The sequence below is a fragment of the Balaenoptera musculus genome, chromosome 7, assembly GCF_009873245.2.
Source record: "Balaenoptera musculus isolate JJ_BM4_2016_0621 chromosome 7, mBalMus1.pri.v3, whole genome shotgun sequence".
Taxonomy (NCBI): Eukaryota; Metazoa; Chordata; class Mammalia; order Artiodactyla; family Balaenopteridae; genus Balaenoptera; species Balaenoptera musculus.
This window is the reverse complement of record NC_045791.1, coordinates 5,745,774-5,769,299: the sequence shown is the minus strand read 5'-3', so window position 1 is coordinate 5,769,299 and position 23,526 is coordinate 5,745,774. Positions and strand designations below refer to the sequence as shown.

The 23,526-nt window shown below is 41.2% G+C and overlaps 1 protein-coding gene across 7 annotated transcripts in view; it reads right to left on the bottom strand.

Moving 5' to 3' along the window:
• The window catches only part of WDR33 (WD repeat domain 33), a 99,405-nt gene extending 86,504 nt beyond the window's left edge, over positions 1–12,901 (bottom strand). For 5 of the 7 annotated variants that reach the window (XM_036858587.1, XM_036858588.1, XM_036858589.1 and 2 more), the window contains exon 1: positions 12,737–12,876. The gene's annotated coding sequence lies outside the window, so the exon portion shown is untranslated. Of the gene's footprint in view, positions 1–12,736 lie in introns of all 7 variants that reach the window. The other 2 variants (XM_036858593.1, XM_036858586.1) reach the window with 2 other exon arrangements.
• Positions 12,902–23,526: the final 10,625 nt, after the last annotated feature.

Here is a 23,526-nt window from a genome sequence, read left to right as displayed (position 1 = left end):
TTCTGCGTATTTATATCACGAAATTTTATATAATTAAAAATGTTTGAAATATTTTAAACAAATTGCACATGATCTAATACTAAGTGGAAAAATCAGATTATGAAAAAATTACAATTATCTTAAAAGAACTATACACTTTTGCTCAAAAGCCAAAAAATGGGAAGGAAAACATAACGAAGGTAATAAGAGCATGGACTTATGGTAATATTTTGTTGACTTTTTTTTTTTTTTATTTTTGGCTGCGTTGGGTCTTCATTGCTGCGCATGGGCTTTCTCTAGTTGCAGTGAGCAAGGGCTATGCTTCGTTGCGGTGCATGGGCTTCTCATTGCAGTGGCTTCTCTTGTTGAGGAGCACTGGCTCTAGGCACGTGGGCTTCAGTAGTTGTGGCACAAGGGCTCAGTACTTGTGGCTCGCAGGCTCTAGAGCACAAGGCTCAGTAGTTGTGGCGCACGGGCTCAGTTGCTCCGCAACATGTGGGATATTCCCGGACCAGGGATCGAACCCGTGTCCCCTGCACTAGCAGGCAAATTCTTAACCACTGTGCCACCAGGGAAGTCCCTTGTTGTCTTCTTTACACGGTGGGTTTTTCCAAGTTGTCCACAACAGACAAGAAGGTCTGTATAAGGAGCTAGGAGTAGTGTTTTTTTGTTTTTTGTTTTGAATGCTATTCTGAAATCTCTAAGTTTGCCAAACACTCTCACAACCTTTGTTGGCATATTCCTATACCAGTGTTCTTAATTACTTTTGTAAATTTATGCTTATTTATTACACTCAATTTATTCAGCAGTCTGCACTTCTAAAGTATATTATGCATAATCATGGAAAAGCATGTATCATACTGGTAAAAACCACGTATCTGCCTTTCTGTCTAAACTATAAATTCCTTGTAGGCAAGGACTGAATGTTTTTAATCTCTATATTCTCAGTGCCTTGCATACAGCCTAGCAGACATGAAAATGGTAATAAATATATGTTAAAATATATGCTAACAGAAAATCATCATCGGAACACCCATTAATAGTTGCTACAGACAGGGTCTACCAATGGATGCTAAAAATTTGAGAACGAACAGTATATTTACACAGTTTCCAAGGTACTTATTAACTACAAAAGAAAAAATATTAACTATACAGTGGAGAAGTACAGCGAACACAGTATTTGGTCATAGAACAAACAATAATTTTTGTGTTTCTGTATTACAGGTAATGAGCTAAGAGAATTTTCACCAAATTAAAAGGGTCTGTTTGCAATGGTCTAATTTAAAATACAGAATGTGTAGCATACACAAAATAAACATTTAGAGGTGAGAGAGCAACCCTTGAGACGTACAAAGATAAAGTCCATTCTCCAGAACAACTATAACAGAGAAAATGTAACAGCCCTCTTAACTGTCCACCAAGAGACATGCCTTCTGTATTAAGACTCTTCGACAGAGAAAGCAAATGGTGGTTTCAGCTAGTCTTAATCAGGTTGGCAGAGCACAGAGGCTTGATCTGCAACTGCGACACTGTAAGTCTCAAAAAAAAAAAAAGTATATATATAAGAAATAAAAGAGCAAAAAGACTGCTCCAGTTAAACATGTCCAAGGAGACAACCAAATGATTGTCTGGTTTGGGGAAAAAAAAAACAGCTATTAAAGACTGTTTGAATGTGGACCATATATTACATAATATTAGGAAATTATGGCTAATTTTCTTAGATGTGTTACTGCATGTTGATACTGCATGCTGAAGCGTCATTTGTCATGTATGCAATTACTCTCAAATGTATGTCTGTATGTATATAGAGACAGACTGTTACTGGTTGAATTACATCCCCTCAAAATTCACATGGTAAAGTCTTCACCACTACCACCACCCCGTACCTTACTGGGTAACAGGGTCGTTGCAGATATCATTAGTTAAGATGAAGTCATACCGGAGGTAGGGTGGGCCAGTAATTCAATATGATTGGTGTCTTTATAAAAAGGGGAAATTTGGACACATGTAAAGATTGGAGTTATGCTGGCACAGGCCAAGGAACTACCAAAAACTAGGTAAGAAAGGTCTGGAACAGATCTGTCCCTAGCACCTTCAGAGGGACCATGGCCCTGCTGACACCTTGATCTCAGACACCTAACCTCTAGAACTGTGAGACAATGAATGTCTATTGTTTAAGCCACTCAGTCTGTGGTATTTTGATATATCAGCCCTAGCAAGAAAATACAGCAAAACTATAACAAATGTTGAATTTAGGAGGCAAATAAATGGTATTCTCTTCAACTTTGTGTATATCTAAAATGTTTAATACTGTAGGGTAATGCCTTAGAATTATGTGAATATTCTGTTCTCTAGTAACCATTCATTTAACAGGCATTGATGAAACTTATCTGACCAAAAGGAGCTTTGTTTGTTTATCAACATTCACAAAATGACTTGCTGGGATTTTGATTGGGAGCATGTTCAATCTACAGATCAAGCTGGGAAGAACTGACATCTTGACAATATTGAATCTTCCTATCCACGTACTTTACATATTTTGCTATGAGAGAGAATGCCATGGGAAGAAACAAGAATGAGTTGGGGAGCACTGATGTGAAACAAAAGTTTCAAATCAACTAACTTATAAGGGTAATAAAAGAAAGTATACACCAAGTGGAGAAGGGGAAGAGGAGCAATTCCAGGCAGAGGAAACAGTAAGTAGAAGTAAAAGAGAACTACTTTTTGGGTTTTTGTTTTGAGATATAATTGACATACTGGGTTGGCCAAGAAGTTCGTTCAGGGTTTTTCCGTAACATCTGATGGGAAAACCTGAACGAACTTTTTTGGCCAACCCCACAACATTGCATTAGTTTTATTAGGTGTACTCAAGTTTTTAAAAAATGGTTCAAGGACAGGGTAGTGGGGAGAGGGAGCAGCAGAGGAAGAAGCTGAAAACCTGAGTTCGTATAGTGGGGCTAGATTCTGAAATGTCCATTATGCCAATCTACACACAAGAGTTTATATGTATCAAATAAAGCAGGAAGCCTTAACTGGAGTCTATGGATACATAAATGGGCAAAAGGATTTAAATGACCTCTCCACCTCACAATTCCATGCAGAATTCTAATATGGATATTCACATTTTTGATAATGGGAAGAAGTATAAAACTTTCATAAGATTCCTATGGGGTCCAAAAAGGACAGAAACCACTATTATAGGCAATGGTGAATCATCCCCAAATTAGTGATTTTAAATTCTTGTTGCTACTCATGCTACAGAATGACTCATCATTTACTGAGAAGCAACAAAACTCAAGAAGACAAAAACTATGATAAGGCTTCCCTGGTGGCACAGTGGTCAGGAATCCTCCTGCCAATGCAGGGGACGCAGGTTCGAGCCCTGGTGCGGGAGAATCCCACATGCCGCGGAGCAGCTAGGCCCATGTGCTGCAGCTGCTGAGCCTGCGCTCTAGAGCCGGTAAGCCACGGCTGCTGAGCCCGCATGCCACAACTACTGAGCCCGCGTGCCACAGCTGCTGAAGTTCACGTGCCTGGAGCTCATGCTCCGCAACAGGAGAGGCCACCGCAATGAGAGGCCCAGGTGCCGCGGCAAGGAGTGGCCCCTGCTCACCGCGGCTGGAGAGGGCCTGCAATCAGCAGTGAAGACCCAACGCAGCCAAAAACAAATAAATTTATTAAAAATTTTTAAAAAACTATAATAATGCAAGTGGTGGTTTGGTGTGAGAGAAACCACCATATTCACACACTAATACTGCACCTACTTTGACCAAGCAATCCCACTTCCATGAATTTATCCCTACACATGTGCTCACACAGGCACAAACACATATGCATAAGGTTATTCAATGGAGCACTGCTTTTAATAACAAAAGACGGGAAACCACCCATGTCTATTAAGTAGAGGACTAGTTAATCGTGGAATACCCATACTATATATATAAATTTTTAAACAGTTTGGCAGTTTTTTTTTTAATGTTGCGTATTTTATTTATTTTTTATTTATTTGTTTTGGCTGCATTGAGTCTTCGTTGCTGCGCGCGGGCTTTCTCTAGTTGTGGTGAGCGGGGGCACTCTTCCTTGCGGTGTGCGGGCTTCTCATTACGGTGGCTTCTTTCATTGCAGAGCACGGGCTCTAGGCACGTGGGCTTCAGTAACTGTGGCACTCGGGCTCAGTAATTGTAGCTCGCAGGCTCTACAGCACAGGCTCAGCAGTTGTGGTGCACGGGCTTAGTTGCTTCGCGGCATGTGGGATCTTCCCGGACCAGGGATCAAACCCGTGTCCCCTGCATTGGCAGGCGGATTCCTAACCACTGCGCCACCAGGGAAGTCCCCCCATACAATGTATATTATGCAACTACTGATACTATCAAGAAGGTAGTTCTATTTAGGATCTCCAAGATATACTGTTAAGTGAAAAAAAGTACAAAACAGTGTATAGACTACAATTGTGTAAGTGAAAAGCAACAAAAAAGGGACACATACACATCTGTAGTAAATACATTTGCTATATAGAACCCAAAACATCTATGGAAGAATTTACAACGAACTGATAACTACAGCTACTGGATATATGAAAAAGGATTAGAGAATAGCCATAGGGAAGAGATAGATCACTGTATATCCCCTTGTACTTTGTACTTTTTTTTTCTTTTTTGGTAATTTGTTTATAAATAAATGAATGAATAAATGCATAAAAATAAAACAACTTATAGAAGTAATGCTACTAAGTAGTGTTATGAACATAGGCACAGAACTAGAAATGACTACTCTGGGCACAAAACTGCTGTAAAAAACATAGTTGCAAATAAGCATTGTGGGTGGAAAATGTGGGTGAAAAAAAAACTCCCTCATACTATCAACTATAATTTGAGTACATAAAACACATGAGGGAGGCACCTTGCTACACACTTGGGCTGTGGTATGTGTGGATAAAATCTACCAAGAGGGAATTCCCTGGTGGTCCAGTGGTTAGGACTCCACGCTTCCCCTGCAGGGGGCACGGGTTCGATCCCTGGTCGGCGAACTAAGATCCCACAAGCCTTGCGGCGCGACCTGACTAATTAATTTTTTAAAAATCTACCAAGAAATATTCTGCCAAATCCTATGATTATCTGGCAGAGTTAAAGGCTGAAATCATTAGGTTACTAAAATAGAAACATACCAAAGTCCCAGTTTGATAATCAATTTTGAACAAAGCTAGATATGTCAAGTTCAGAACCACAAAATAATGTCACCACTTACTAACTGATGGAAGATTTCCCTATTTCAGACTTCTCTGGCTATGCAAACTTATAATTTTAGCTCTCTCCCAAAGACGCTGAACCAAAAAACTCTCCCAAGTTACACTATGAAATGTTCGGGGGTTTGTTTTTTGTTTGGTTTTTTTGTAAAGGTGGAGAAAAGAACACTAAACTGGTACTCAGGTGACCTGGATTCTTCCACTAACTGTGTGATTATGAACAAATTTAATCTCCCCAATCCTGTCTCTTTAAGGGTCTAGATCTGATGACTTCCAGAAGTAAAATAATTCTAAAATTTCAAGATTATACAGGGAGTAAGCAATGATTTTCCAGTTTCTTTCAGCTCATTTTAAAACTTGGCTTAACAACTAAATTGAATGTAAAAGCATTTAACAAAATACATAATCATTACCAAAGGAAGAATCCTAAAGAGATGGTCTTGAATATTTCAAATTTGTCAACAGCAAGATGAAACTGACAAACTTAAGACTCTGAGTGCCTCTTGATTTTGGAACAGTGGTTCTCAGTTTCTGGTTTTATTACCCACACTGGCCTAAAAGCCTAACTAGTTCCTCAGTCTTTGGCATTTGTGTCTTTACCCTATGACACATACTATCTTAGTTTGGTATTTCCCTCCAAACAAGTCAGTCTGGATTTCAAAAGTACAGTCAGTGATTATTAAAGATACAATCAGTGAGACTTAACCAAATACCTAAAAGTGAAATTTAAAAAATTTAACCAATGAAACATATATCTTTTTTTTTTTTAAGCAAAGGCTTTTTTTTTTTTTTTAACATTTTATTTATTTATTTATTTTATTTTTTGGCTGCGCCATGTGTTAGTTGTGGCACGCAGGATCTTTGTTGAGGCGTGCGGGATCTTTCGTTGCTTCGTGCAGGCTTTCTCTAGTTGTGGCGAGTGGGGGTTACTCTTTGTTGTGGTGTGTGGGCTTCTCATTGCAGTGGCTTCTCTTGTTGCAGAGCACGTGCTCTAGGCGCGTGGGCTTCAGTAGTTGTGGCACACGGGCTCAGTAGTTGTGGCGTACGAGCTCAGTTGCTCCGCAGCATGTGGGATCTTCCCAGACCAGGGATCGAACCCGTGTCCCCTGCATTGGCAGGCGGATTCTTAACCACTGCGCCACCAGGGAAGTCCCCTGGAATGATTTCTTGGATATATTGTTAGGAAAAAACAAAGTTCCCACACACGTAAATGGGACTAGATCAATCTTAAAAACTTTCGTGCAGTAAAGGACACAATCAACAGAATGAAAAGACAACCTACAGAATGGGAGAAAATATTTGCAAATCTGGTAAGGATTTATCAGATTTTATCAGAATATATAAAGAACTCCTACAACTCAGCAACAAAAAAAATCAAATAACTCACTTAAAATTTGGGCAAAGCGCTTGAAGAGACATTTCTCCAAAGATGATATACAAATGGCCAACAAGCATATGAAAAAGATGCTCAACATCATTAATCATCAGAGAAATGCAAATTGAAACCACAATGAAGTACTGTAACTTTTGAACACAGTTCTCTGTTCATTTTTAGTAGAATACATTCTAAGGAAAAAAAGGACTGAAAAGAAATCAACTGCACTCAGCAGGATGTAAACTGAAACTACTTTCTTTGTAGCAAATCCCAATAATAACGTTATAATATAAACTGATGATTTTTGAAAACACGTTTCCTAGCTCTGGCCACTGAAAGGAGCCTAGAAGCAAAGACACTCTAGTAACAGCACATATACTACCTAGCACCCAAATTTTAATTTATAAATATCATTCTCCATCAAAAGAAAGCAGAGTTTTTTGGAGAAATAGAAAAATATAAAAAACAAGAAGAAAGGAAAATACAAGAAAGACCTGGGTTATTCTGTTTTGCAAAAACCAAGAAAGCCCTCAGAGATTAATCAGGCTCAGTCAAAAAGAACATAAGAGGGAATTCCCTGGCGGTCCAATGTTTAGGACTCTGCACTTCTACTGCAAGGGCCAGGGACACAAGAACCAGCTCGAAGAGGGACTCACACTGGCCAAATCTGGAACAACTTAAGCATCAAAAACAATAACAGGGGCTTCCCCGGTGGCGCAGTGGTTAAGAATCCGCCTGCCAATGCAGGGGACACGGGTTCCAGCCCTGGTCCGGGAAGATCCCACATGCCACGGAGCAACTGAGCCCATGCTCCACAACTACGGAGCCTGCACTCTAGAGCCCAAGAGCCACAACTACTGAGCCCACGCGCCACAACTACTGAAGCCCACACACCTAGAACCCGTGCTCCACAACAAGAGAAGCCCCCGCAATGAGAAGCCCGTGCACTGCAACGAAGAGTAGCCCCTGCTCACCGCAACTAGAGAAAGCCCACGTGCAGCAACGAAGACCCAACGCAGCCAAACTTAAATAAACTTTTTAAAAAAACAGTAACAACTACAACATACCAAAAAACAGTATTAGTAATTCTCCAAAAACGAAAACAAAACTAATAGACTATACTCTAAAAAAAAGTCAGTCATTAAAGAAAAAAAGACCACAGAACTGGTCTTTATTAAAAACTAAAGAAATATGACAATCAAATACAATGTTCAATTTTAGGTTGGATCCTAAATGACAGGGGAGAAAAAACTCTGTAAGGGATGTTATTGAGACAACTGGAGAAACTGGAATATGAAATTTGAATATCAAATATTGTATCAATGTTAAGTGTGTAGAATTTGTTAATACTGTGGGTATTTAAGAGAATGGTGTTCTTAGGGGAAAGATGCATGGTGTCTGTGAAGGACTCCAGATGGTTCAGAAAAAATACATGGGCTGGCGGGAATTCCCAGGTAGCCCAGTGGTTAGGACTAGGTGCTTTCATTGCCGTGGCCTGGGTTCAATCCCTGGTTGGGGAACTAAGATCCCGCAAGCTGCTCAGCACGGCCAAAAAACACCAAAAACATGGGATGGGGAGAAAGAAGGGATGGAGGGAAGGAGGGATAAAGCAAATGTGACAGAAAGTTAACAAGTGGTGAACAGGGATGAAAAAGTATATGAGAGTTCTTTGTACTAATATTCCAACTCTTCTGTAAGTTCGTATTTATTTCAAAATTTAAAAGTTTAAGCAGAGGGACTTCCCTAGTGGCGCAGTGGATAAGACTCCGCGCTCCCAATGCAGGGGACCTGGGTTCAATCCCTGGTCAGGGAACTAGATCCCACATGCATGCCACAACTAAGAGTTAGCGTGCCGCTACTAAGGAGCCCACGTGCTGCAATTAAGGAGTTGGTGAGCGGCAACTAAGAAGTCCTCCTGCCGCAACTAAGACCCAGTGCAACCAAATAAATAAATAAATATTTTTTTGAAAGTTTAAAACATGAAAGAGGGGGAAGCTCTTTTTTTTTTTTTTACAGAAAACAGCTAATAAATGTAAAGAAATAACAGAGCCATGAGGAGAATTTTTGTAGAAAGTTCACTCATTTAATTTTTATAACCTCCAATTAAATAAATGACTAGGCCAACAATCATCAACCACCAGATGACAGGGAAAATGTATCTTTTCAATGAAGAAACCTGATGGACACCACACTAACCAAGTAAACAGCAGAGTAAACAATGGGGCAAACTAACATCTGGTAATCCTCACCACCTTATTGATCATAGAAACAGGAGAACCAGACATTCTGTCCTTCCTGATGTAATACAATGTAAATTACATATCATCATCTATGAAGTATTTTTGCCAAAAATATCTGACCCAAATTTAATCAAACCTCTCTAGATCTAACGTCCAGTTTATAGGAAATTTTTAAAATAGAGAAATAAGTTAAATGACATTTTAATCATTTAATCAGAAAATCCCAAATGTGGAACATTCTTTAAAAAGTCCATGCCAGAGACTTAATGCTAACTGTCTTAAGCATAATAATGGTTATTGTTTTTATACAGTCTTAGCGGGAGGCTAGTTTGCAATAAAAATACATAAAGTGTAGAAAAATGGCATTATTTTAAAGAGATCCATCCTGAGGTATTCAGGGGACAAACAGCATGATATCTGCGTTTAATTTCAATTGGTTGTTGAGGGGAGAGGTATACTGAGAACTAAAGCAAAATGGTTAAATGTTAGTAACAGATAAATCTAAATGAAAGGCAACAGGTGTTCACTGTGTTACTCTTTCAACTTTTCTGGATATTTGCAGTTTCTCCTAACATAAAAAGATACGAAAAAAGTTACCAGATTATCCCACATACAAATAAAGGGAATTTGCTCCTTAAAAGTATCTTACTAAGTGGGACAATAAATAGAGCAAGTGCCTATAACAAAGTCAGCCTTCAAGCACAGTTAGGCATTTGTCAACCCATCCAAGGATCTGTTCAAAACCGTTAAGGCATAGTGGCCGGTACTACACAAAGTAATGGAAGGCAGTCACGCAGACCTTAGGTTAACCGGAGAGACAGCTGTAAATAAATACATACTCACTGAAGACCTCATTAATGGGAAGAGATTTAGTTGGATGTTGAGGAATGGACAAGATATGCATAGTCTGAAAGAGGTCACCAGTAAGGGCCAAGAAGCAGAATAATAAACCAGGTCTGTGTGAAATATGGATCCCAGCAGAGTCATGAAGAAAATTTTTGTAGAAAAATCAATCATTCCTCCATTTTTATAATGCTTAGGCTTCATGAATACAAAAAATATATAAGGCTTTGAAGCATCTGCCTTCAAAGAGCTGACAAAGTAATGGAAAAGATACTGCTTCAATCAAAATACATTAAATAGAGATATACACAAAATTCTTTAACAACACAGGGAAAGGAGTAATTAGTTTACCAGCGGAATGAGATTATCAGTAAGTTTTCAATAAAGATATCTGAGTTAGTTTTTAAACAGTGAAAATGGGGAAGGTAGGAATGGGCAAGATGGATGAAGGGGAGCCAAAAGGTACAAACTTCCAATTCTAAAATAAATAAGTTATAAGGATGTAACATATGACATCCTGACTACAGTTAATAACACTATACTGCATATTTAAAAGTTTCTGAGTAGATCTTAAAAGTTCTCATCACAAGAAAACAAAATTGTAATTATGTATGGTGATGGACTTATTGCGATGATCATTTTGCAATATACACTAATAGCTAATCATTATGTTGTACACCTGAAACTAATACCTCAATTAAAAAAAAAGTGACCTCATCAATTAAAGTCACAAAGAAAAATGCCAAAAATTACTGAATGCTTACTATGTACTAGACACTTTTTTACCTTTGAAATAAGTACTATAATTAACATTTTCATATATAAGAAAACTGAAGTTCAGAGAGTGTAAATGACCAAATGTAGAAAAGCTAGTTAGTGGTGAGCCTGGCATTCAAACCTAGGTTTGTCTACTGCTAAAACCGTGGCCTTTACAATACTACCCAGCTCTGGGAATTTACAAGCACTCAAGTTATGAACATAAGGTACAATACAAACGTTATAAAGTCAGTCACTACCAGAAAATACTAAAATGTTCTAGGGCCAGAAAGGATGAGAGTAATGTACAGATTTTCCAATACTATACATATTTAAGAGTCTCAGAAAAACTTCCACTATTCCAAAAGAAAAAGTTTCAGCACAAGCAAAAGTTTCAACACAAATAAAATCCTGGAATAATGTTTGGCAGAAAACTAGGACAATCTGGAATCTTAAACAACAAATCTGGAATGCTTAAACAACTGGTAAGTTTATGACATTTAATTAAACATACTTTGATAATGAAGATTTCTAATCTGCAGGCTCTAGCTAATTAATACTACTTTATCTAAAAGTCCTTTTTTTTTTTTTTTTTTTTTTAAGCAAGCTCAAAAGGATTACATAAATAGATTCTTAAGTGAAAAGCTTTCACTGATATCTTTGTCAATATATTTGTTACACTTAAAAAGCTTTACTTTACCTTACCTTCTTCTTTCTTATTCTGAAATATGAAACAGTTCGAACTTCAGCAATAATCAAATAGCACGTTTTTCCCAAAGTAGTGTGAAAAATATACGAACTTATTACTTAGCAAAGAGAGCTTTGAATAAGCACCTTAAATGGTTACTAAAAGTATAATTAAAGCCTTAGGTCGGGGTAAAACTGTGATGGCAAAATCCGTCGTTTTAGTATTTTTCACCAACCTAAGAATGCAGGTTAAGCCATCAACTTCAGGGATAAGTATTTATTTTTTTCCTAAAGCACTGTGATGTAAGGCCAACTTTCTATGAAAATTCTTCCCCCATATACACAAAGATAAAAATTTTCCCTAAACTTCAAGAAAAAAGGCCAAATACGGAACTAGACGCCTCAACACAAACTCAAACCGATACAGTATTTTGCCGCCTTCTAGGCAAGGAGACCAATTAAAAAGTGCAAAGGTTATGGTTATAAAAGACAGGCGTCAAAAGCAATTAAGATTAGGAACAGAAAAATGCCATCAGGGGAAGAATGAACATGTTTCCTTTTAACTAACAGTCTCTAATAAAAGTTTTGTTTAAACAGATCTACCACTGCATCACGTTCACAGGCAAAAAATGCTGCGTGTACTGAATCTCCAGAGTGTACTTGAAAGTCAACTCAGTGCTCCCAAGAGGTATTCCTTTTAACATAGGCTTTTTGTTCATACTCGTCTTCGAAAGTTCCCAAACAGTCAACTTCATGTCATCTGTGTGGGAATTACTTCAAAACATTCTTGACAGTCTTTCTACAAATAATCCGTGCTTTTCTGACTTGATTTAAACAGGTCCAATTACGGAATTCCCTATCGACCCGCCTCCTTCTCCTTTCTCCGGAAGGACCACCAACCACTAGGGTTTACAACCAAGTAACCACAGTTTTTTCCTTTCCGTAAAAAAAAGAGAATGCCTTCTAAGAACCTAAATATCTAGTTGCCAGAAGTCTTAAAATCGGAGACGTGCATGGAGTTCTTAAGAGACACTTGCAGGGACCATGATCTAAACCAAACAAAATACAAATGTAGATATTCCAAAGGAGCAGGGGATTTTTGCCTGTCAAGCTGTGAACTTATCCCTGTTAAAATACCGACTTCCAGCCACGATAATAACGAGGCTAAACCTTCCGCCGTTTTACAGGTTTCGCATTAACTAACTTCCCATGACCCCTTCACCCAACCACTCAAAACCACACTCCATTCCACTCTCGGCCCAACCCCTTCCACTCCCGCCCCAAATTCCAGTTTTAACGCGCTTCCCTCCTCCAAACTTCCCAGTTTTCTCCGTGGCCTTACCCTACCTACGTCTTCTCGTCGCCACCGGTCCCCAGTCAGGGCCTTAGTCCTACCATGCCCGCCTTTCCCGGTCTGCCTCAAGCCTCTAGCCCCGTCCCCTAAGGCCCGAACCCGCCTCAAAGAGCCCTCGGGAGATCGATCCTCCCAGCTCTTCCAACCCATCCCCAGGCACCCCCCCAGGCCCCCAAAGCACGCAACGGCCGAGCTTGAAAATGGCGGAGAGTGCCGCCGCCTGCTGCAGGCGAGCGGTCCCGTGCCGCCGCCGCACTCACCCTGTGGCGCTGAGCAGAGCTCCTAATGACTAGCGAGCGAAATGTTCGTCTTCACAGTCAGGAATGTCTCTCCTGTCTGCCCTCCTCCCTCCCCTCTCAATCCCACTCCTCCAAAAGAGCAGCCGCCATCTTCCCCTATGAGCCACCGAGCGCACGCGCTGCGTCATCACGCACCGGCGTACGCTTCTACGTCACGCGCGCCGGGGCCGCCGGGCTCCCTAGGGCTCAATCTGCGCCTGTGCATAGGTGAGAGGCGGGGCCTGACCGGAACCCCACGCGGCTTCGCTGAGCGACTCCTTTGTTCCAGCTGAGACGAGGTCGGCGCCGCCGCCGGAGGAGGGACCGGGAGAGGGTGGCGCTGCCGTACTTTTTTCACATTGTGAGCTAACCCTGATGCTCTCAGAAGTACCCTGTTTTCGAAAATTTGAATGAGAAATTTGTTCGGGGGCGGTGCTGCAGTTGCTAACTCTGTTTATTCATCCGTGGAATTGGGGGTCCGGCCTGACAGTATCTTAAGAATTTGAAGGAAAGCGCCGAGCTGAGTCAAGCTCACAGAGTTCGCGCGTTCCCAGCGCCTCTGAGTTATCGCCTTTCCTCACTGAGAGTGGAGACCAAGTTATAAAAACTGAGCCCTAGGGTGCGACCACTTTGGTAAACTGTTTCCAGTACTAACACTAAGCATACCCTCCCCTTGAGACTCAGCAGTTCCCTTCCAAGAGGACTGAGTGCATGCGTCCACCAAAGGCTTGCACGGGAACGTTCATAGCAGCTTTTTTTGTGATAACCAAACACTGGTAACCCCAATGTCCATCAGCAGTTGTACTGGTAAATAAATTGTGGTGTGGTCATGCAGTGGGCTACTACGTAGCGACAGGAAATTCAGGCATACCTCGGAGGTACTGCGTGTTCAGTTCCAGACCACCGTAATAAAGCCAATATTGCAGTAAAGTGAGTCACGATTTTTTTTTGATTTCTCAGTGCATATAAGTTTATGTTTGCACTGTACTGTAGTCTATTAAGTGTGCAATAGCACTAAGTCTAAAAGATATACCTTAATTTCAAAATGCTTTATTGCTGAAATATGCTAACCATCATCTGACAATGCAGGGTTGCCACGAACCTTCAATTTGTAGGAAAAAAATGCAATATCTGTGAAGCGCAATAAAACAAGTTATGCCTGTAGTTACTGATAAATGCAACAAACCGGATGAATATCACAGATACTGTTAAATCAGGCACAAAAGAGGACACGGATGATTCCACTTATATGAAGTTCAGAATACAACTTCAAAACAAGTTGTCTTCTAACTTTAGGAAAGTAATTCGGCAGTATGAATCAAGAATCTTAAAATATTTATTACTTTTGCCTCTAATTCCTCTTCTAAGAATCTATTCTAAGGATAGTCTCAGAAGTGTGAAATATATATATATACAAAACTTCATTTAAGTATTATTGATGATAGGAAAAAAAAAAGGAAGCAACTTAAATTTCCGATAGCAGGGAATGGCTAAATAATAGCAGAGTATCTGTACATTACAGAGTATCTATACAAAGTTTTTATGATGATATCAGAAATGCTTATTATCTGACTTTAGTGGAACATGAATATGAAGAACTGTAAGTATGTGTATGTAATGAGAAATAACCTAAGGAAATAATATGGTGGGATTAAGGATGACTATTTTCTTCAAATACATGTGTTCTGTTTTTGTAATCACTGAGGGGGAAAGGGTGTGTTTTTTTACAGCAGTAACAGGTTACTGACATGGTATGTTAAATTATTATTAAATGCATCTATTTGTTAACAATTACAGTTTACAAATTCCTGTTGATTGATTAACATCATACGTCATTTAGGAATTCTTTCTCTTTCCATTTTTTGGACTAGATTTGGAAGTTCACTGGGCATTATTAACAAATATCAGAACCCCACACCTCCCCAGGTGCCAAGAGTTTAATCTTCATTCCTTCAATTCCAGGGAGGCAGGGATTATCATAAACTTGGAAGCAACAAGCAAAGATTTAGGAAAGGAAGGATTTTATTCCAGGGTAGTGTTAAAAAACAAAATTCGACTGAGTAAATTTTAAAGATCTTATTGGCTTTGTTCAATGATTCATGAATCAGGCAGCATCCAATCTAACAGATGGAAAGGAGCTCCAAGGAGAGTATAGGCAGAAGGGTGCAGGAGCAAGGAAGTTCTACTAGCAAAAAGTAGATTGGTCACTTTGCTTTAAGGGCTGGGGTTATCAGGCAGGTTACTTAACTAGAGCTGATTACGAGATTCCTGATTGACTGGTTTAAGATTGCATTTCTGGGAGAGCCGAAACTGTAATTAAGTCTCAGTTTGATGAGGTGGGGCTTAGCATAAGTGACTCCTTTTGGGGCCTGTTGTCGTGTTTTTATCAATTCCCCCCACACACTTTTTTATTTTCTTTTTCTTGGCCATGCCATGTGACTTATAAATATATGTATGTAATGAGAAATAACCTCTTAATTCCCTGACCAGAGATCAAACCCATGTCCCCTGCTTTGGGAGCACAGAGTCTTAACGCCTGGACCTCCTGGACCTCTCTGTGGTGTTTACAGGTCATTACATTGGGTTCACGTTATTTAAGTCAGTCATTCTCTTTGTTCCTTTTCTGATGTTCTAGTTTTAGGTAGATCTTTTGCTCTCTGGTTAGTGATTGCAAACATGCATTTGAAGGTTTTGAGAGAATACCAAGCCCCAGGAAGACTACTGTGATTATCATAAGCAGGATAATACCCAATATCTGGCATGTACTTTGGAGCCATGGTCCCCAAGACCCAAATCAATCAGAATCAAATAAGTCAGAGAAAGACCCCATTGAAGGAGTCACTCTCTTAAGACAACTGGCTTGTTCGCTGATCTTATGTAGCTGAGTCTCAGCTTCTTCAGAAGTGTCAATCCAAGTGTAACAAGTGGTGTTAGCCATAGCACAAACACCTCCTTGCTCAGTTAAAAGATAACCAAGGGTTATTCTATTATCAAAAACAACTTCAGCCAGAGAGTCTAGGGATTTTTGTTGGGCAGCTATTGCTTTAGCAGCAGATTTTACAGTACAAGAGTTAAGGAGGGGCTTCCCTGGTGGCGCAGTGGTTGGGAATCTGCCTGCCAATGCAAGGGACACAGGTTCGAGCCCTGGCCCGGGAAGATCCCACATGCCACGGAGCGACTAAGCCCGTGTGCCGCAACTGCTGAGCCTGAGCTCTAGAGCCTGCAAGCCACAACTACTGAGCCCACGTGCCACAACTGCTGAAGCCTATGCACCTGGAGCCCGTGGTCCGCAACAAGGAGTGGCCCCTGCTCACTGCAACTGGAGAAAAGCCCGCGCAAAGCAACGAAGACCCAAAAGTAAATAAAATAAATAAAAAACAAAAAAAACCCTCCCCCCAAAAAAAAAAGTTAATGAAAGGTTCCTGATCACAGCCTCATTTGCACTTACTCCTAATCAAGGGAGTAGGGACCTGCCAAAGGAAGTGAATTTTGAATCATAAATGCCTCCTGGTAATTCCATTTGGGTCTGTGGCTCAAGACTGAAAAGGTGATAGCCATGGAGCTCAGTAAAATTTAAGCGTCTGTAAACTACACAGGCAGTTCTCTTAATCCATTCTGATGATCTCTGTCTTGTAATTGATGTTTTAAGGCCATCCATATTTAAAGTGATTATTGAGATAGTTGGATTAACATATACCATATTTCTAACTATTTTCTATCCTTTGCCCCTGTTCTTTTTTTTGTCTTCCACTCTTTTAAACTATTTTTTGCCTCTCTGGTTTTAATCAAAATGTGATTCCATTTTTTCTCTTCTCTTAGCATATCAGTAGTACTTCTTTTAAAATTTTTTAAATGGTTTTCCTAGAATTAACAATCTAAATTTACAACTAGGGCTTCCCTGGTGGCGCAGTGGTTGGGAGTCTGCCTGCCAATGCAGGGGACACGGGTTCGAGCCCTGGTCTGGGAAGATCCCACATGCCGCGGAGCAACTAGGCCCCTGAGCCACAATTACTGAGCCTGCGCGTCTGGAGCCTGTGCTCTGCAACGGGAGAGGCCGCGATACTGAGAGGCCCGCGCACTGCGATGAAGAGCGGCCCCCGTTTGCCGCAACTAGAGAAAGCCCTCGCACAGAAACGAAGACCCAACACAGCCATAAATAAATTAATTAATTAGTTAAATTTAAAAATAAATAAATAAGTAAATATACAACTAACCTAAACTCACTTTCAAATAACACTGTATTTCTTTTTCTTTTTTAATATTTATTTATTCATTTGGCTGTGCTGGGTCTTAGCTGCGGCAGGCGGGATCTTCGTTGCCACGTGCGGGATCTTTTGATCTTTAGTTTCAGCGTGCAGGAACACCAGTTGTGTCATGCAGGATCCAGTTCCCTGACTAGGGATTGAACCCAGGCCCCCTGCATTGGGAGCGTGGAGCCTTAGCCAGTGGACCACCAGGGAAGTCCCAACACTGTATTTCTTCATGGTTATGTAGGTATCTTATAACAGAGTTTTCCCAGTTCCTCCCTTCCATCCCTTATAAAATTTCTCTCATACATTTCACTTATCCATAAACTATTATCACCAAATGTATTTTTGCAATTATTAATTTGAACACAGTGAATCTTTTAGATAAATTAAGAATAAGAAAAGTAAAAACTAAAAAATATTTTATTTTGGGACTTCCCTGGCGGTCCAGTGGTTAGGACTGCACACTTCCACTGCAAGGGGCACGGATTCAATCCCTGGTCGGGGAACTAAGATCCCACATAGCCACAAGGCGCTGCCAAAAAAAAAAATTTTTATTTTACCTTCATTTATACCTTCTCTAACACTCTTCCTTTCTTTATGTAGCCCTAGGTTCCTGACCTACATCATTTTCTTTCTCAGAAGAACTTCCTTTAACATTTCTTGCAAGGCAGGTCTACTGGAGACAAATTCAGTTTCTATTTATCTTAGAGTCTGTATTTCATCATCACTTTTGAAAGAAAAATTTGATAGATACAGAATTCTAGGTTGGTGGGACTTCCCTGGTGGCGCAGTGGTTAAGAACCCGCCTGCCAATGCAGGGGACACGGGTTCAAGCCCTAGGCTGGGAAGATCCCACATGCCACGGAGCAACTAAGCCCATGTGCCACAACTACTGAGCCTGCGCTCTAGAGCCCGCAAGCCACAACTACTGAGCCCACGTGCCACAGCTACTGAAGCCTGCACGCCTAGAGCCCATGCTCCGCAACAAAGACAAGCCACCGCAATGAGTAGCCCGTGCACTGCATGAAAAGTAGCTCCTGCTCGCCACAACTAGAGAAAGCCCACGGGCAGCAACAAAAACCCAATGCAGCCAAAAATAAATAAATAAATAAATGTATTAAAAGAATTCTAGGTTGGTGGGGTGTTTTTTTCTTTCAACACTTTAAATATTTCACTCCACTCTGCTTGCTTGCATGGTTTCTGAAGAGAAATTCAATATATTTCTTATACTAGTTTCTCTACACGTAAGATTTTTTCCTTCTGCCTTCTTTCAGGGTTTTCTTTTTGTCTTTGATTTTCTTAAGTTTGAATACGATATACAAAGGTATTGATCACTTGGTGTTTATTCTGCTTGGTGTTCTCTGGGATTCCTGTGGTTTGATGTATGTTAAATAAAAGTTTCCAGCCGTTATCAAGTATTTCTTTTCTTTCTTTCTTTCCTTCTTTATTGTTTTATTTCTTTCTTCTTGTATCCCCTTTACACAGATGTTACCCCTTTTATAATTGTCCCACAGTTCCTGGATATTCTTTTCTACTTTATTCAGTCTTTTCTCTCTCTCACTCTCTTTTTTTTTTTAGTTTGAAAAGTTTCTATTGATACATCTTCAAGCTCACTGATTCTTTCCTCAGTCATATCTAGCCTATTCATGAGTTCATCAAAACATTCTCCATTTCTGTTAGTGTTTTTTATTTCTACCGTTTCCTCTTAGAATTTCCATCTCCTTGCTTACACTGCCCATCATGTTCTTGCATGTTGTTCAATTTTCCGTTGGAGCTCTTAGCATATGAATTACACTCATTTTATTGTTTACTTTTAATTTATTTATTTACTTATTTTTGGCTGTGTTGGGTCTTTGTTGCTGCATGTGGGCTTTCTCTAGTTGCAGGGAGCGGGGGCTACTCTTCGTTGTGGTGCGCAGGCTTCTCATTGCGGTGGCTTCTCTTGTTGCGGAGCACAGGCTCTAGGCATGCAGGCTTCAGTAGTTGTGGCTCGCGGGCTCTAGGGCACAGGCTCAGTAGTTGTGGTGCCCGGGCTTAGTTGCCCTGCAGCATGTGGGATCTTCCTGGACCAGGGCTGGAACCCGTGTCCCCTGCATTGGCAGGCAGATTCTTAACCACTGTGTCACCAGGGAAGCGCAAATTACACTTACTTTAAATTTCCAGTCTAATATTCCGGAATCTCTGTCATATTCCAGTCTGCTTCTGATGCTTGCTCTGTCCCTTCAAATTGTCGGGGGAGAAGGTGGTTGCCTTTTAGTATGCCTTGTAATTTTTGGTTGAAAGCTGGACATGATTAGTGTATTGGGTAAAAAATACACCAAACTGAGGTAAATAGGGCTTTAATGTAAGTTTTTTATGTTCTAGGAGTTAAACCATGTTTACTCTTTGCTGCTAGTCATAGGTGTCAGAAGCAATCATTTTCTCTGGGGTGCTTTGTTTTTTGCAGGTTTTTGTTGTTGTTGTTGTTTATTTTGTCTTCCCTGTTCTTTTTGTGATGATAGTTTGCCCCATGACCTCACCTCTATGATGGATTTAGGAAGAATTGTTGATTTTCAGTTTGTTCAGCTTCTCTTCTTCTTGTGATGGCAGGCGTAATGATCTCTAATCTCCATACATATTGGACCACAAACTGGAAGTCTTTTAATCTTTTATAATTAAAATGAACTAATTTTAGCTTCTTTCCCCTTCATCCCTATTTTTGGAAAACCAAAGAGATGTAATTCAGGGAGTCGTTTTACTTTTTTAAAGCAGGATGTCACAAACTGCTCAGGGATATGTCACATCCTAGAAATAAAGCTTTCCTTGCTTGTGCTGGCTCAGAAGCTTTAATGCCAGGCCCATTCCCTTTAGGTGAGATTTGTATGTAGGTAATTTGCCTAGGACTTTAAAAGCAAAAAAGTAAAAAAAGAAATTGCTACATTAGAAAAGACTAAACGTGTAGGGTGTGGACTCCTGGTGTATCTTCAGGATGATCCAGGCCCTCCAGGTCAGAAAGGGGGGTGACAATTCCAACAGGCAACAATGAGCCTCTCTCTTTATCCCCCCCACCCCCGCCCCCGGCCTGTCTTATCCTGGACTTGCACTGAGCTTTAAACTCAAAGTACACTTTTTTCTCTTTTTTTGCTGCACCACACGACTTGCGGGACCTTAGTTCCCCGACCAGGGATCAAACCCGGCTCCCAGGCAGTGGAAGCCCAGAGTCCTAACCACTGGACCACCGGGGAATTCCCAAAATGTACTTTTAATATTCAGAAATTGGTCAGTCTTTCTAGTCATCAAGTTGTGCCACTCTCCACACCTGCTGAGCTGGGCCACAAGAAACTTTAAACAGGTCTGACTTCCCGATCATGACTCATACAAGTCAGTGCTTTCCACACGGTCTACAGAGTACAGACATGTGAGAATTATGCAAAGCAACAAGACTAAGGCTTAATTATAAGTTTCAGAGAAGACCCAAGGGTTCTGGGAGAAAAATGGTGAGGGGAGGAATCTACTGTAGGCAGTAGGAGGGGTCCCGCCTGCTCCGTGGCTGGAGGGGACAGGACAGGACAAGGACCTCTTACAGACAACAGCCTCAAACTACCCACCTTAGGGGAAAACTGCAGAGTACGGGATGGGAATGCTGTTTCTCTGGGCACCCAGTTTGTTCCAGGATCACAGAGGTCAGGCCTACATGTGTGTATCACATTGAAATGGGGCCCATACGAGGTCCAGCCTGGGAGGAAGGCAGACACTGACTACTTCTCCAGGAAGCTATTCAGTCAGGCCAGCGTTCGCCTCTTAGACCCCAAGGGAGTGACTGGATCCCGACCTGGAGGAAAATGATTTGGCTGGCCCAATGGTTTTGTGTCCCACCCTGGACAGGTGATAAGGGAGCCATAACAGCAAGGTTGCCCGTCCTTGTGCCCACTGCGGAGGCAGGGCTCCTAGGGGTTGAGACCGGGATGGACCTGTCCCTAAAGGCAACCTTGCTGGCAGTGGTACTGGGCCCTTGGCTGGAAGGATGGCGGCTCTACTGGGGCATGCCCCTGGGAATGTGACTTAAGATAGGGGCAGTAGTGCCTCCAAACGCAGGGCTATTCCTAGTGCTGGGTCCTGGGCTCACCATGGGTGCTCTGACCAGGGGGCCCCAGGCATTCAGTCCCACACTTCCCCCATAGCAGTGTGTTGTAGCCAGCAACCCTCCACCCCTCGCCTTGTCTCTGCTATAGTGCTGAGTGCTCCAAAGGGGCAGCTTAGATCTGGGGTAAAGCCCGTAGGTGCTACTGAAACCCTCAACCTGAAGGGAGCCGGGCTTGTGATGCCAAACTCCCGGCAGGTGCTGGCCCCCAGTGCCTGGGTGGGGCTGAGGGGCAGAGTCTGCCCAGGTAATTGACCATAGAGCACTTGGGGGCCTGCTTCTGGGACACAGCTTGGGAATATGTGAGCCAAGAATGGGCGTGGGTGCACGGAACCGGCCGGCGCAAAGGTCCTGGAGGGATGGCTTCTGTGCAGAGGACGCACGAGGACCTGAGGCAGCACAGGTGCAGATTCACCTCGGACCCTCTGGCGCTTCCCAGGCCTGGGGTCTGAGGGTTGGAGGTGTTTTTCTTGAGGGTGATGAGCTTATTGACAGGGCAGTGGCCCCTTCTCCCCTAGCCGGGCCCCAGAGCTGTCAGGGAACTAACTGTACAGGACAGAGTCCCCGGTCCCCACCTAGTAGAGGGGGAACTCTGGAAAGCAGGGTTCCTGGTTTAGCAGCTCCTACCCGAGGTGGCAGCTTTGGGATCAGCAACTCTGTCCTCCTGCCCTTTCCCTTGGTGCCCATACCACCCATATCCTGCTGCGGGGGGCAGCTGAAGTGGCATCCAGGGCAGGCTGGGAGGGACATATATACCATATATATTTCCCAGTGTCTGTGGGAGGGTAGGAGCCTGACTTTGATGGTTACTAAATAGCACACACAGATGTCCTAATCACAGAGAAAAACCACTGCCAACTCAGGAAAAACTCAATGTGCTGGACACACCCCATAGATCAACCTCACCTCACACTTAAAACTCTCCTCCTCCTGCCTTTGGGTTCAGAGAAGCTGAGCTCAGACTGAGTTCTGGTCTCTCTTCCTTATTGCAGTAGTCTTGAGTAACATCTTCCTTGCCTGTTTAACATTCTTGGGTGCAATTTTTGTTTTGACAAAAGTAAAATGTAAGCCTTACAGCAATATAGATTCTTTTACTCTTTGTTTTTTATGTTATAGTTGTTGTATTACATCAACACGAATTGGACCCCACCCTCTGAGATTCTGGTATAATTTTTAAATTCAGAAGTCATGCATATATTACAAGAATTTAAGAAGAGAAAAAAAATAGACTGTCTCATTCATCCAGATACTACCGCTTCTGTTGCTTTTCCTTTATCCCTGAAGTTCCAACTTCACAAACTCTTGTGTCATTTCACTTCAGCCTGAAGAAATTTCTTTCACATCATTTTATATCTAGTTAATCATCAGATATGATTAACGCTTCTAGTTTTCTTTCACGTTCATCAGCCTTTGTTTTGCCTTCAGTGGTAAGGATATCTTTGCTGCATATAATGTCCTGGGTTGGTAGTTTTTTCTTTCAGTACTTTAAAGATATTATTACAATCTTTCCTGGCCTCTGTTTTCTGATAAGAAATTACAGGCCTTTGAATTGATATTCTTTTATGGATAATGTGTCATTTTTCTCTGACTGCTTTCAAGATTTTTTCTTCACCTTTGATTTTTAGCAGATTGACTATGTGTTAGAGTGAAGGTTTTCTGAGCTTCCTAGATCTCTGTTTTACATATTTGTGAAGTTTTTTTTGCCATTTTCCCCTCATATATTTTCTTCTGCACTAACTTCCTTCCTCCAGGAACTCCAGTGGAATGGAAATTATAACTTATTTTCTAAATGAAGTACAGTCGATTTATAGTGTTACATCTGTTTCAGGTGTACAGCATAGTGATTCAGGTCTGGGTTTTTTTTTTTGCAGATTATATTCAATTATAGGTTATTACAAGATATTGGGTATTAATTCCCTGTGCTATACAGTAAATCCTTGTTGTTCATCTATTTTACATACAGTAGTTTGTATCTGTTAATCCCATTACTCCTAATTAGTTCTCCCCCCTGGCTTGCGTAACCATAAGTTTGTTTTCTATGTCTGTGAGTCTGTTTCTGTTTTGTATATAGATTCATTTGTATTATTTTTTAAATTCCATGTATAAGCGATATCATATAGAATTTGTCTTTCTCTGACTTATTTCATTAAGCATAATATTCTCTAGGTCCATCCATGTTGCTGCAAATGGCAATATTCATTCTTTTTTATAGCTTTATATATATTTATGTATGCCATATAAATTTATATGCCATATAAATTTATTTATTTTATTTTTATTTTTGGCTGCATTGGGTCTTTGTTGCTGCGTGTGGGCTTTCTCTCGTTGCGGAGAGCAGGGGCCACTCTTCATTGCAGTGCATGGGCCTCTCATTGCGGTGGCTTCTCCCGTTGCAGAGCACG